Here is a 12198-nt window from a genome sequence, read left to right as displayed (position 1 = left end):
CCCTGAGGACAACATGGTGAGCAAAATAAGCCAGAAACAAAAGGACCAATACTGTGTGGTCTCTAATATGCACTAATTATAATGAGCAAGCTCTGAGAGCAAAAGTGGACAATATAGATTATCAGGAGATGGAAGGTAGAGATTGGTCTTCTAATGCTGAAGGAGTAGAGAATGTTCTACAGGATTGATTGTAAAGATTCAGAAATTGATAGTACAATACTGCATGATGGTAGTACAAATTGTAAATAAAATGAACAAAGTTGCGTGTGAGCAGGGTTGAAAGTGGAAGGCTAGCAGCATGTATGACACCAGAAGGAAAGACAGAGGATACAAACTAGGACTGTATAACTTAGCAAAATCTAGAGTAGACAACAATGGTGATTAAATGTACAAATATAAGAAAGTTTTTACATGAGGGAAAACAAATGATTGTCACCATTATAAGGTGTTTTAAAAATGGAATGGGGAAAGTGGCAAGTAAGATGGACAATGAAGAGATGGCTAAGAGATGAGAGGAGGCAGCAGACAGTGGGGAAGTAAGACGGCTGGAGGAAAAACTGAAGATTACACACAACAGGAGAGCAGAAAATCCGAATCTCCTCCCAAAGTGCCCATTGTGATTCAGGACGACAGCCTTCCCACAGGGCCCCATCTGAAAACCCATATCCTCAAGAGGCCCAGTAGCAATGGTGTGGTCAGCAGTCCCAACTCCACCAGGAGGCCAGCCCTTCCAGTCAAGTCCCTAGCACAGCAGGAGTCAGACTGATGCCCAAAAGCAGATCCTGAGCAGTGCCAGCCCCAAGGAGTAACAAGAGAAACCCATCCTCACAAGCCAACCAGGGTCTCCCAACCCAAAAGCAAGAGAAGCCCAATAATGTGATCAGAATGCCCTGGGTCCTGACAAGTCGCAAGGCTTCAAACAGCCGGATAAATGTGGGCAAGAAAAGATGCTGCTGCTGCCACCATCACCACCTTCTGGGTGTCTATCACGGGTCACATTTCTGTGGCAGACAGCTGGACTTAAGCAGAGGGAACAACCTAACCTACTTGTATTGTGATCCCCTTTGCTCTGCCCACTGTGATCCTGAACACCCATGCACTGTGATCTTACCCCTCTCCCCCTTCCCACTGTGATGAATACATCAACAAGGCGGTTCCAAGTCAATGAAAAGGGAAAGGGTGGAAGTTAAGGGAGATTTGCAGGGAACCACCAAGGTCTCAGAGAATCAGACTGTGCCACTTGGGGTAAACCCAGGGCCAGCAATAAGTTTATCATGCTCACCAATTTGGGATTTCAAACATAAATGAGAACCCCACCCCCAAGTGTGTATCTTCATCACTTAAAAAGCAAGCTCCATTTGAAAAAAAAAAAAGGAATGGTATATGGAAAAAATATAATTAATGCAAACTAGAGCTTATAGTTAACAGTAACACTGTAATATTCTTTCATTAATTGTAACAAAGGCAATATACCAGTGCTAACTGTCAGTTAAGAGGATATAAGGAAAGGGTATAGAACTGTCATTGCTGTTTCTCTTCCCCACCACCCCCTTTTTCTTTCTTTGCAGAAGAAATGGAAATGTTCTCATATAGACTGTTGTAGTAAATGCATAACTATGTGATTATACTGGAAACAGTTGATTGTACACTTAGGACGGATTGTATGGTATGTGAATAAAGCTGTTCAAAAAATAGACAGAAAGATACAAGTCCTGGAGAAGATATGGAGAGAGACATGCACCTATTCACTATTGGTAGGGAAGTAGAATGGTGCAGCCAGCCCCTCTGGAGGGCAGTATGGTGGTTCCACAGGAAACTAAGTATAGGGTTGTCATATGATCCTGCAATTCCATTATTAGGCATAAACTTGGAAGAAGTGAAAGTAGGGGCACGAACAGACATTTGCACACTGGCATTTATGGTGGCATTCCTCACAATTTGCCATGGATAGAGGTAGCCTAAGGGGTATGTCAACTGATGAACAGAAGGAGGAATCATGGTGCATACATTTGATGGACTATTGAGTGGTTACAGGAATAAATGAAATCATGATGCACACAAATAAGCGAATGAACCCTGAAGACATTATGTCAAGTGAAATAAGTCAGAAACAAAAGGACAAATATTGTATGGTCTCACTAATATAAATTATCCATAATGACCAAACTCTGAGAATTGCATTTGAGTGCATAGGTTATCAGAGGATAGTAAGTGGGAAGAAACTGAGCAACTGACGATTAAGGAATACAGAATGTTCAATAATGCTTATTGTAAGGGTTCCTAGATTGTAAGCTCTTATAGTAGTCATATCTATTCCTGAATTTTAACTGTTATTTCTAAATTCTGAGATGCTGTGCTCTTCGTGTATAACCTGGTATTTCCCTGGAACTTTGAGTATCAATGTGACACCTGAGACTCAAGAGTTAGAGTTCTGCAGTAAAGTCAACATTACTCCATACAGCAACCATTAAAGAAGCTGGAAAAAAGATCAAACTTTAATTAGAGATACGAATGAAATAGACCTGACTAGGACTGGGTGAAAGATAATATTGTCTGCATCTTAAAACCTTGACTTTTGCGGAGACTGAAGGAAGAGATGTTTATTTGGTCCAAAATTTAAATGTTCTGTAGCATATTATCTAATTTAAACCGTCTGGTCAGTTTATTTAAACAACAAATTACATAGAATCTAGAACAGGGAATGATATCTCATTCATCTCATTCTGTATGGATCAATGTAATATCCTGATACATTCCAGAGTATTTTGCACAGAAAATAAAAAAGTATTTGCAACATCCCCTTGAGTGCCTAGGATAAAATGTGGAATTATTAAACTTCTCCACATGGGGAATTCCTAGTATTCTTTCAAGTATTAGGGACTCTCAATTTAATAAGCCAAGCCCTTGATCTTGAGGCTTTCCCTTACAAAACTTATTTCTGCAACAGGGAAGCTAAGCCTACTTATTATGCCTAAGAGTCTCTTCCAGAGAACCTCTTCTGTTGCTCACATGTGGCCTCTCTCAACGCCAACTCTGTAAATAAACTCACAGCCCTCCATGCTGCCCTATGTGGGACATAACTCCCAGGGGTTTAAGTCTTCCTGGAAGTGTGGGACATGACTCCCAGGGATGAGCCAGTCCCTGGCATCCTGGGACTGAGCATGCCTTCTTGACCAAAAGTGGGAAAAGAAATGAAACAAAATAAAAATTTCAGTGGTTAAGAGATTTCAAATAGAGTTGAGAAATTTTCTGGGGTTTACTCTTATGCAAGCTTTAGCCAAATACTGTAATTGCCACAGTATGCCAAACCCCAATCAACAGTATTTCCGAAAACCCTAAGAATACCATGGGCTCTAAGACTCTCTAAGAGTTTTTAGTAGTAAGTTTAGTTTCTCAGAAACTTAAAACCTCCAGACTGTTCCTATGCCAGATAAGCCTTGAAACCCAGAAGTACTAGTCTCTCCAAGAATATTAACCAGTTTCATTTCTCTACTCCATAAGGTCAACAGACCTTTCCAGCTTGACAAAGTTAAAACAGTCATTGCTCAGATATTCCTGAAGATTGACTGAGAGAGTGATTAAATGAGACGAAGGAGGTGTGACTGAGAAATTAGGATTTAACAAATGATTATGACTACTGAGTCATTATAATAGATACTTACTTTTAGCTTCTACTGTATTAGAATAACTAGAAGGAAATACCTGAAATTGTTGAAGTGTAATCCAGTAGCCATGATCTTTGATAATGATTGAATAACCTATATAGCTTTTATTGTGGATCATGTGATTGTAAAACCCTGTGACTTGGATACTTCCTTTATCCAGTGTATGGGTAGATGAGTAATAGTATAAAGGTAAATAATAATAATAGTAATAGTAGGGGAATAAGAGGTATGGGACATTTTGGGTTTTCTTTTTTTTTTTTATTTCTTTTTTTAGAGTAATGAAAATGTTCCAGAATTGACTGTGATGATGAAACTGTAAGCCTTTGATTACATACTTTGTATAGATTAGATGGTATGACTATATCTCAATAAAACTGCATTAAAAAAAGATAGTCAATATGAAAAACAAAGGAAAACCCCCAATCTGTGTGTGCACTCATGCATTAATTCATTAAGAATTTTCTCAGTACTCACTAAACATGGAACAGAAGTTGTTTTATAAGGAAAGTTCAGTTTATTTGGCCTCTATCTTGACCCAGAGTCTAGTCATAATGGAGATAACTACTTACCTTCCTTTCTAGTTGGCTTCTTATAGGCAACTCTTTTCTGCATTCAAGTTGTTGCGATGCTATTTAAGTATCAGGGTGTTTTTATCTTAAGAAACAAAAGAAAAACTGAAAATCTTGTTCAAAAGGATGCACTTATACCAAGCAGTATCCAAAGGATTAGGGAAATGTAATTAATTACAACAGTACCTTACAATAAACTCATAGTGATTGAAGGAAGGTACATACGACAATATTGAATTAGGGACAAGTTTTAAAGAAATGTTCTATTAGCGTAATTCAAATTAAATGGTAATAAAATATCAAGCAGAAATCCTCCCAGGACTATTTTAACAGCTAGATAAGAATTGTTCATAATCAGTACATAGTTGGAATGCAAATAGATGCAAGTCAAGCATTTGAAAACGGCTGTTCCTCCACGGGATGTTTCACAGCAAACTTATTTTATACCATTTATTTGCTTCATAGATAAAACAAAGTAAACTTCAGCCTTGCCCTGGAGAGCTTTTTAAGGACTGTGAATTAATGGGGTAGAAATGAATGACATTGCTGACTGGCCTCTATCAGACGGCTGCAGCCAACTATATCTGTATTTATTTCACTTGAGTCTTTGCACTCCATTGTTCATACATACATTCAAGATGTTCTGCCTTTGTGTACAAAGCAGAAAATAACTACTAAATGAAAGCAGGCTGAATGGGGAGGGAGACTGGGTGGAGTTAAATGCCTGCCGCTCTTTTTCCTTTTTTTGCTGTTATTTTCTCTTTCCCTTCCTATCTGATATTCTGGGTGTACTGGTTTGAAAGGATTATGTATCCTAGAAAAGCCACATTTTAATCCTGAGTCATCTTCTGGAAGCAGCTGTTTCTTTTAATCCTTATTCAGTACTATAGGGTGGCAACTTGATTAGATTATCTCCATGGAATGTGACATGCCCAGTTGCAGGTATTAACTTTTGATTAGAGGGAGATGTGACTCCACCCATTCCAGGTGGGTCTTGATTAGTTTACTGGAATCCTTAAAAGAGGAAACATTTTGCAGAAAGTTTCAGAGTCACAAGAGCTACAGAGCCCATGCAGCCAAAAGGAAAACGCCCCCGGGGGAGTTTCATTAAACAAGTCTGGAGAGAAAGTTAGCAGAGATCGCCATGTTTGCCATGTACCATTTCAGTTGAGAGAGAAACCTTGAACTTCATCGACGTTTTTGAACCAAGGTATCTTTCCCTGGATGCCTCAGATTGGCCATTTCTATAGCCTTGCTGTAATTTGGATATTTTCACAGTCTTAGAACCATAAACTAACAACTTAGTAAATTCCCCTTTTTAAAAGCCATTCCATTTCTGGTATAATGTGTTCTGGCAGCTTGCAGACTAGGATGCTGGGATAGGCTCCGATAGCATGTTCAGACTGAGAAGTGTGAGAAAGATGCACCTAACAACCTAGACCGAGGTAAAGCATGTGAGAAGCGTGAGAAAGATGCTCCTGACAGCCTAGACTGGGGTAAAGCACATGTGCCAATGCTTTTTCCAGCCTGTGTACAATCGTTTGATTTCAACAACTGGAGACAGTATATTTCCAAAGCATTTCAGAGGCTGCAAAGAATGATGATAAACGTTACCCTATCTAATGCAACCACCCATGAGATAGGGAAGTTAGATGTCTGCATCTTATGGAGAGGTTAATGACATGACCAAGTCACACTGTTAGATAATAAAACCTAACATCAAGTCTAATCTTTCTATACTTGTTTTGTGGTGCTGTCCCTACTACACACTGCGTAAGTAAATAACAAGGGCTTTAACACACTGCTATGATAAAACTGACTCTTCCCAGTATCCAATCCAATTATATTCATGGGAAGCAGAACCTTAGACAGGACAGCTACTGGTGGCTCTACACTTGGCCTCACAGGGAACTTAGTAGATTGTGAGACAGCAACTTTCAGATGTCAAGTCTTGTTTTATTTGCAACTGCTTCTCATAATAAAAAGCACAGGTTTGGGAGCAAGGTCCAAGGCAAACTACCCATTATTCTGATTTTTATTTGAGATGAATTTGAAATGGTCACTGGGGGAAGAAATGGCAAGGGCTGTAAGGATAAATGAAAGGCAACTGAAAACTCTTTTGAAAACAAAAAATTAATACTTAAATTACCTCCATGACTTGAAATGTTCTTTCCTTCTTCTTAGAAAGAATGACTCCATTTAAAGGCTCATGGAGCTCTACAACCATAAATAATGTATTAACATGGGGAGGGAGGGTATTTTTTCATCTAAGACAGAGCAAAATGTGATAAAATTATATAAGCCTAGGTTTAGGGAAATCTTAGGACTGGAGAGAGTCTCAAGAGGGTCTCAAGATTATACCCCTGCATGGCTCTCACACCTGAAGGACATCAGAATCCCAAAGAGGGAGTTCTACGCTTAGCTAGATATACGAACTATTGATCTAACCAACACTCAGAGACTAATTTGGCCTGTGGCTCATCCCCTGCCAGCTGTGACCTGCTAATTACATGATCCCCCTCTCCTTTAGAAAGGCTTAAATAATAAACCCTAAAGAAGAGCACTCCTGGACACTTGTGAGACATTTATTGGCTAGAGAGTTGCAAATCTCACACACATGCTGGTTATTCCAGTCATTCAAGAGAAAATGCAACCAGCAACAGAGGCTTCAAGGACCACATTTTGAGAACTGTCTTCAGAGAGTTGTGAAACTCCTATGCCTCTGATTTTTTCCAAATGAATGCACTCAACTCAACCCCATACATCTTCATTTAGCATTATTATGTACAAGGCATTGGTGCCTTATTCCTTCTGATTTGGATATAGAGTAAAACATGGTAACTTAGCTACAAGTGAACAAACACCTACCCTCCACACACATATAACCACACAAACCTTAGCAAATGTCATACAAATAATCCTGTTGAGAATATATTAAGGACCTGTGAGGTCAGCAGCAATTACCATGGCAACAGCAGCCAATGGCACTCTGTCAATTCAACCCCCAGTGAAACAATCTGAGATCGGAGTCTCTCCTGGAAGGTATCTAGACAGACTTGCTGCCTTCCATCTAGCAGTTCTGCTTTCATCTCTGAGGGAAAGGAATGCCGTCTTTATTAGGGCTTGCTCACAATCCAGATATAAAATACAGAATAAAGTTTCAGAACTGGATTGCTCACTGATTTATTTGCTTTTGAACAAACAGTCATCATCAGATACTATTTAGCTCTATTTAGCCTATTAAAAGCCATTTGATCAATTTATACAAAACAGTTTTCCTATATATCAAACCAAATTACAACCTCACTTGTTCCACTTGCACCAACACTTGTTTGATTTTATTCTTTTTCAAATAAAAAAAAATTTTATTCACACACCATAAAATGCATGCAAAGTGTACAATCAAGAGCCCTTGGTATTATCAGAGTTGTACCTTCATTACCACAATCAATTTGAAAACATTTTCATTATTCCAGAAAGAAAAACCCCATACCCCTTAAATCCCCCCCATTTCTGACACTGAGCATTGGTACGGTACCTTTGCTATAAATAATGAAGGAATATTACAATATTACTGTTAACTATAGCCCACAGTTTGCATTAGTAGTATTTTCCCCACATACCGCCAGTTATTAAGACCCTGTAATAGTGATGTACATTTGTTCCAGTTCATGGAAGAACAATCTCATATCTGTGCTATTAACAATAGCCATCATCCACAACAGGGTTCAATGTTATACAGTTCAATGTTTCATCCTCTGGATTTCCTTCTCATGCAATACACTTACCCTTTTAACTACCATCACACCTGTAATACAGCAACGGTAATTACACTCACAATAAAGTGCTAACATCCCCACTATCCATTCCAAACATTTACAATCAACCTTATTAAAATTTCTGCAAAATTTACGCATCAGCTCCCCATTCTCTACCTTCATTGTATCTCCTGGTAACTTATACTCTAGATTTTAACGACATGAGTTGGCCTATAACAATTAGTTCCTATTAATGAGACCATAAAATATTTGTCATTTGTGTCCAGCTTATTTCACTCAACATAATATCCTGAAGGTTCATCCATGTTCTTGCATGCATCAGGACTTCATTCCTTCTTACAGCTGAACAATATTCCATTATATGTATATTCCACATTTTGATTATCCATTCATTGGCTGATGACACTTAGGTTGTTTCCATCTTTCAGCAACTGTAAATAATGCCGCTATGAACATTGGTGAGCAAATGCCTGTTTGCGTCCCTACTTTCAGTAATTTACAGCGAGATTGCTGAATTATATGGTAGTTCTATACTTAGCTTCCTGAGGAACTGCCAAACTATCTTCTACAGCAGCCATACCATTCTACTTTTCCACCAACAGTGAATTAGTGTTTCTATTTCTCCACATCTTCTCCAACACTCACAGTTTTCCATTTCTGTTTTTAAATAGTGGCTATTCTACTAGGTATAAAATATCTCATTTTGGTTTTGATATGCATTTCCCTGGTAGCTAATGATGCTGAGCATTTTTTCATGTGCTTTCAAACAATTTTTATTTTCTCTTTGAAAAAATATCTACTCAAGTCTTTTGCCCTGTTACACTTTGCAATCTACTGGAATGCAATATGCCAGAAATAGAACGGCTTTTAAAAGGGGGAATTTATTAAGTTGCAAGTTTACAGTTTGAAGGCTGTGAAAATGTCCAAATTAAAGTCAGACTATTTTATAAAGTATATCTAATGGATTCAGAAATATCCAATCTAAGGCATCCAGCGAAAGATACCTCAGTTCAAGAAGGCTGATGACGTTCAGGATTTCTCTCTCAACTGGAAAGGCACATGGCGAACACAGTGATGTTAGCTAGCTTTCTCTCCAGGCTTCTTGCGTCATGAAGCTCCCCCAGGGGCGTTTTCCTTCTTCATCTCCAAAGGTCTCTGGATGTGGGGCTCTCATGGTTCTCCTGGCTCTCTCACTTTTTCCAAAAGGAGTCCTCTTTAAACAGATTTCACTAAACTAATCAATACCCACCTGGAATAAGTGGAGTCACATCTCCCTCTAATCAAATGTTAATACCCACAAACTGGGCATGTCACATCTCTGTGGAGATAATCTAATCATGTTTCCAAGCTATAGTACTGACTAAGCATTAAAAGAAATGGCTACCTCCACAAGGCGGATCAGGATTAAAACATGTCTTTTCTAGGGTACATAATCCTCTCAAATTGGCGCATGCACATTTTTAAACAGGGTTGTCTTTTTATTGTTTTTGTAGGGTTTCTTTATAAAATATCAAACCCTTAACTGATATGTGGTTTCCAAATATTTTCTTCCATCAAACAGGCTGTCTTTTCACTTTCTTGACAAAGTCCTTTGAAGTACAAAAGTATTTGATTTTGAGGAGGTACTATTTTTTTTTCTTTCATTGCTAGTGCTTTAGGTATAAAGCCTAAGAAACCACCACCTACCACAATATTTTGAAGATGATTCCCTATACTTATTCTAGGAGTTTTATGGTCCTGGCTCTTATATTTAGGTCTTTGATACATTTTGAGTTAATTTTTGTATAAGGTGTGAGATAGGGGACCTCTTTCATTCTTTTGCATATGAATATCCAGTTCTCCCAGCACCATTTGTTAAATGGACAGTTGAGTGACTTTGACAGCCTTGTCAAAATCAATAGACCATGGATCTGAGGGTCTATTTCTGAACTCTCAATTCCATTCCATTGATCAATTTATGTCAACAATATGTTGTTTTGGCTACCTTTATGTCAGCAATATGCTATTTTGGCCACTATAGCTTTGTAATATACTTTAAAGTCATGAGGTGTGCATCCTCCTGCTTCAATCTTCTTTCTCAGCATATTTTTGGCTATTTGAGGCCCCTTGCCCTTTCAAATAAATTTGATGATTGGCTTTTCCATTTCTGCAAAGAAGTATGTTATAATTTTGATGGGATTGCATGGAATTTGTAAATCAATCGGGGTAGAATGAACACCTTAACAATATTTAGTATTTCCACCCATGAACACAGAATGTCCTTCCATTTGTTTAGGTCTTCTTTGATTTCCTTCAGCAATGTTTTATAGTTTTCTGTGTATGGGCCCTTTACATCCTTGGTTAAGTTTATTCATAGATATTTGATTCCTTTAGTTGCTACCTGAAACTATGATGTACCCCAGAAAAGCCATGCTTTAATCCTGATCCAATCTAGTGGGGCCAGACCTATAGATGAGGGTGAAAACATTTGATTGGACTGTTTCCATAGAGATGCGACATACCCAACTGTGGCTCTCTGATTACACGAAGATGTGACTCTACCCATTCAAGGTGAGTTTGGTTAGTTTACTAGAGTCCTTTAAAAGGCAAAACATTTTTGAGAAATCTCAGATTCAGATGCAGACACAGATGTCTGGAAATGCAAAAGCTCAGGAGACACAGTTGCTTCAGAGTCAAAAGAGACACAGACATTTGGAGAAGCCTGGTGTGCCCACAGAGAGAACAGATACCTAAACACGGATGTCTGGAGATGCAGAGACCAGCAGATGTTGCCACGTGCCTTCCCATGAGATGCTAAGCAAGCCAGGACCCAGAGTTGTATCCCAGAGGAGCTGAGTGAAGGCCCACAGATGCTCAGAAAGGAAACCACTGGCATTAGAAACTGGAAGCAGCAGAACCAGGAACAATAACCAGCAGACACAAGCCATGTGCCTTTCCATGTGACAACACTGGCCTTTCTTGAATTAAGGTATCTTTCTCTGGATGCTTTAGTATGGACAATTTTATGGCCTTAGACTTGTAATTTAATGAAGTCCCTTTTTAAAGGCTATTTCATTTCTACTATATTGCATTCTGGCAGCTTTACCAAACCAAAACACTACTGTAAATGGAATGTTTTTCAATTTCTTTCTCAGATTTCTTATTATGCTTTACTAATTTTTGCATGCTGATCTTGTATCCCACTACTTTGCTGAACTCATTTATCAGCTCCAGTAGCTTTGTTGAAGATTTTTCCGGGACTTTGTAAACATAGGATCATGTCATTGACAAATAGCAAAAGTTTTACTTCTTCCTTTCAGATTTGGGTGCCTTTTATTTCTTCTTCTTGCCTAACTTCTCTAACTAGAACTAGTACATGTTGAATAACAGTGGAGACAGCAGGCATCCTTGTCTTGTTCCCAATCTTAGAGGGGATAGGCTTTCAGTTTTTCACCTTTGAGTATGATGTTAGCTGTGGGTTTTCATATATGTCCTTTGATCTGTTGAAGAAGCTTCCTTTTATTTTAATCTTTTGAAGTGTTTTATCAGGAAAGGATGCTGGATTTTGTCAAAAGACTTTTTGCATCAATCGAGATGATCATATGGTTTTAGATTTGTTAATGTGGTGTGTACTGGTTTGAAATGATGTTATGTAACCTAGAAAAGCCATGTTTTAATCCTAATCCCATTTTATAAAGGCAGCCATTTCTTCTAATCCCTAATCAGCATTGTATGTTTGAAACTGTAATTAGATTATTTCCCTGGAGATGTGATTTAATCAAGAGTGCCCATTAAGCTGGATTAGGTAGAGGCGTGTGTCCACCCATTTGGGTGGGTCTTGATTAGTTTCTGAAGTCCTATAAAAAGGGAACATTTTGGAGAATGAGAGATTCACAGAGAGCAGAGCAAAATGACATAGTCATGAGCAGAGTGCACCAGCCAGTGACCTTTGGAGATGAAGAAGGAAAATGCCTCCTGGGGAGCTTCATGAAATAGAAAGCCAGGAGAAGCTAGCAGATGATGCTGTGTTCACCATGTGCCCTTCCAGATGAGAGAGAAATCCTGAACTTCATTGGCCTTCTTGAACCAAGGTATCTTTCCCTGGATGTCTTAAATTGGACATTTCTATAGCCTTGCTTTAATTGGGACATTTTATTGGGTTTAGAATTGTAAACTAGCAATTTATTAAATTCCCCTTTTTAAAAC

At 38.5% G+C, this 12198-nt stretch overlaps 1 protein-coding gene and 1 pseudogene across 1 annotated transcript in view; one reads left to right on the top strand and one right to left on the bottom strand.

The window, feature by feature from the left end:
- Positions 1-12198, bottom strand: part of TMEM108 (transmembrane protein 108) — a 349819-nt gene that overhangs the window by 321492 nt on the left and 16129 nt on the right.
- Positions 483-1058, top strand: LOC143656869 (SUZ RNA-binding domain-containing pseudogene; annotated as a pseudogene).

This window comes from Tamandua tetradactyla, chromosome 15 (genome assembly GCF_023851605.1).
Source record: "Tamandua tetradactyla isolate mTamTet1 chromosome 15, mTamTet1.pri, whole genome shotgun sequence".
Taxonomy (NCBI): domain Eukaryota; kingdom Metazoa; phylum Chordata; class Mammalia; order Pilosa; family Myrmecophagidae; genus Tamandua; species Tamandua tetradactyla.
Note: the sequence above shows the minus strand (reverse complement) of the source record. Positions and strands in the feature narration are given on the sequence as shown.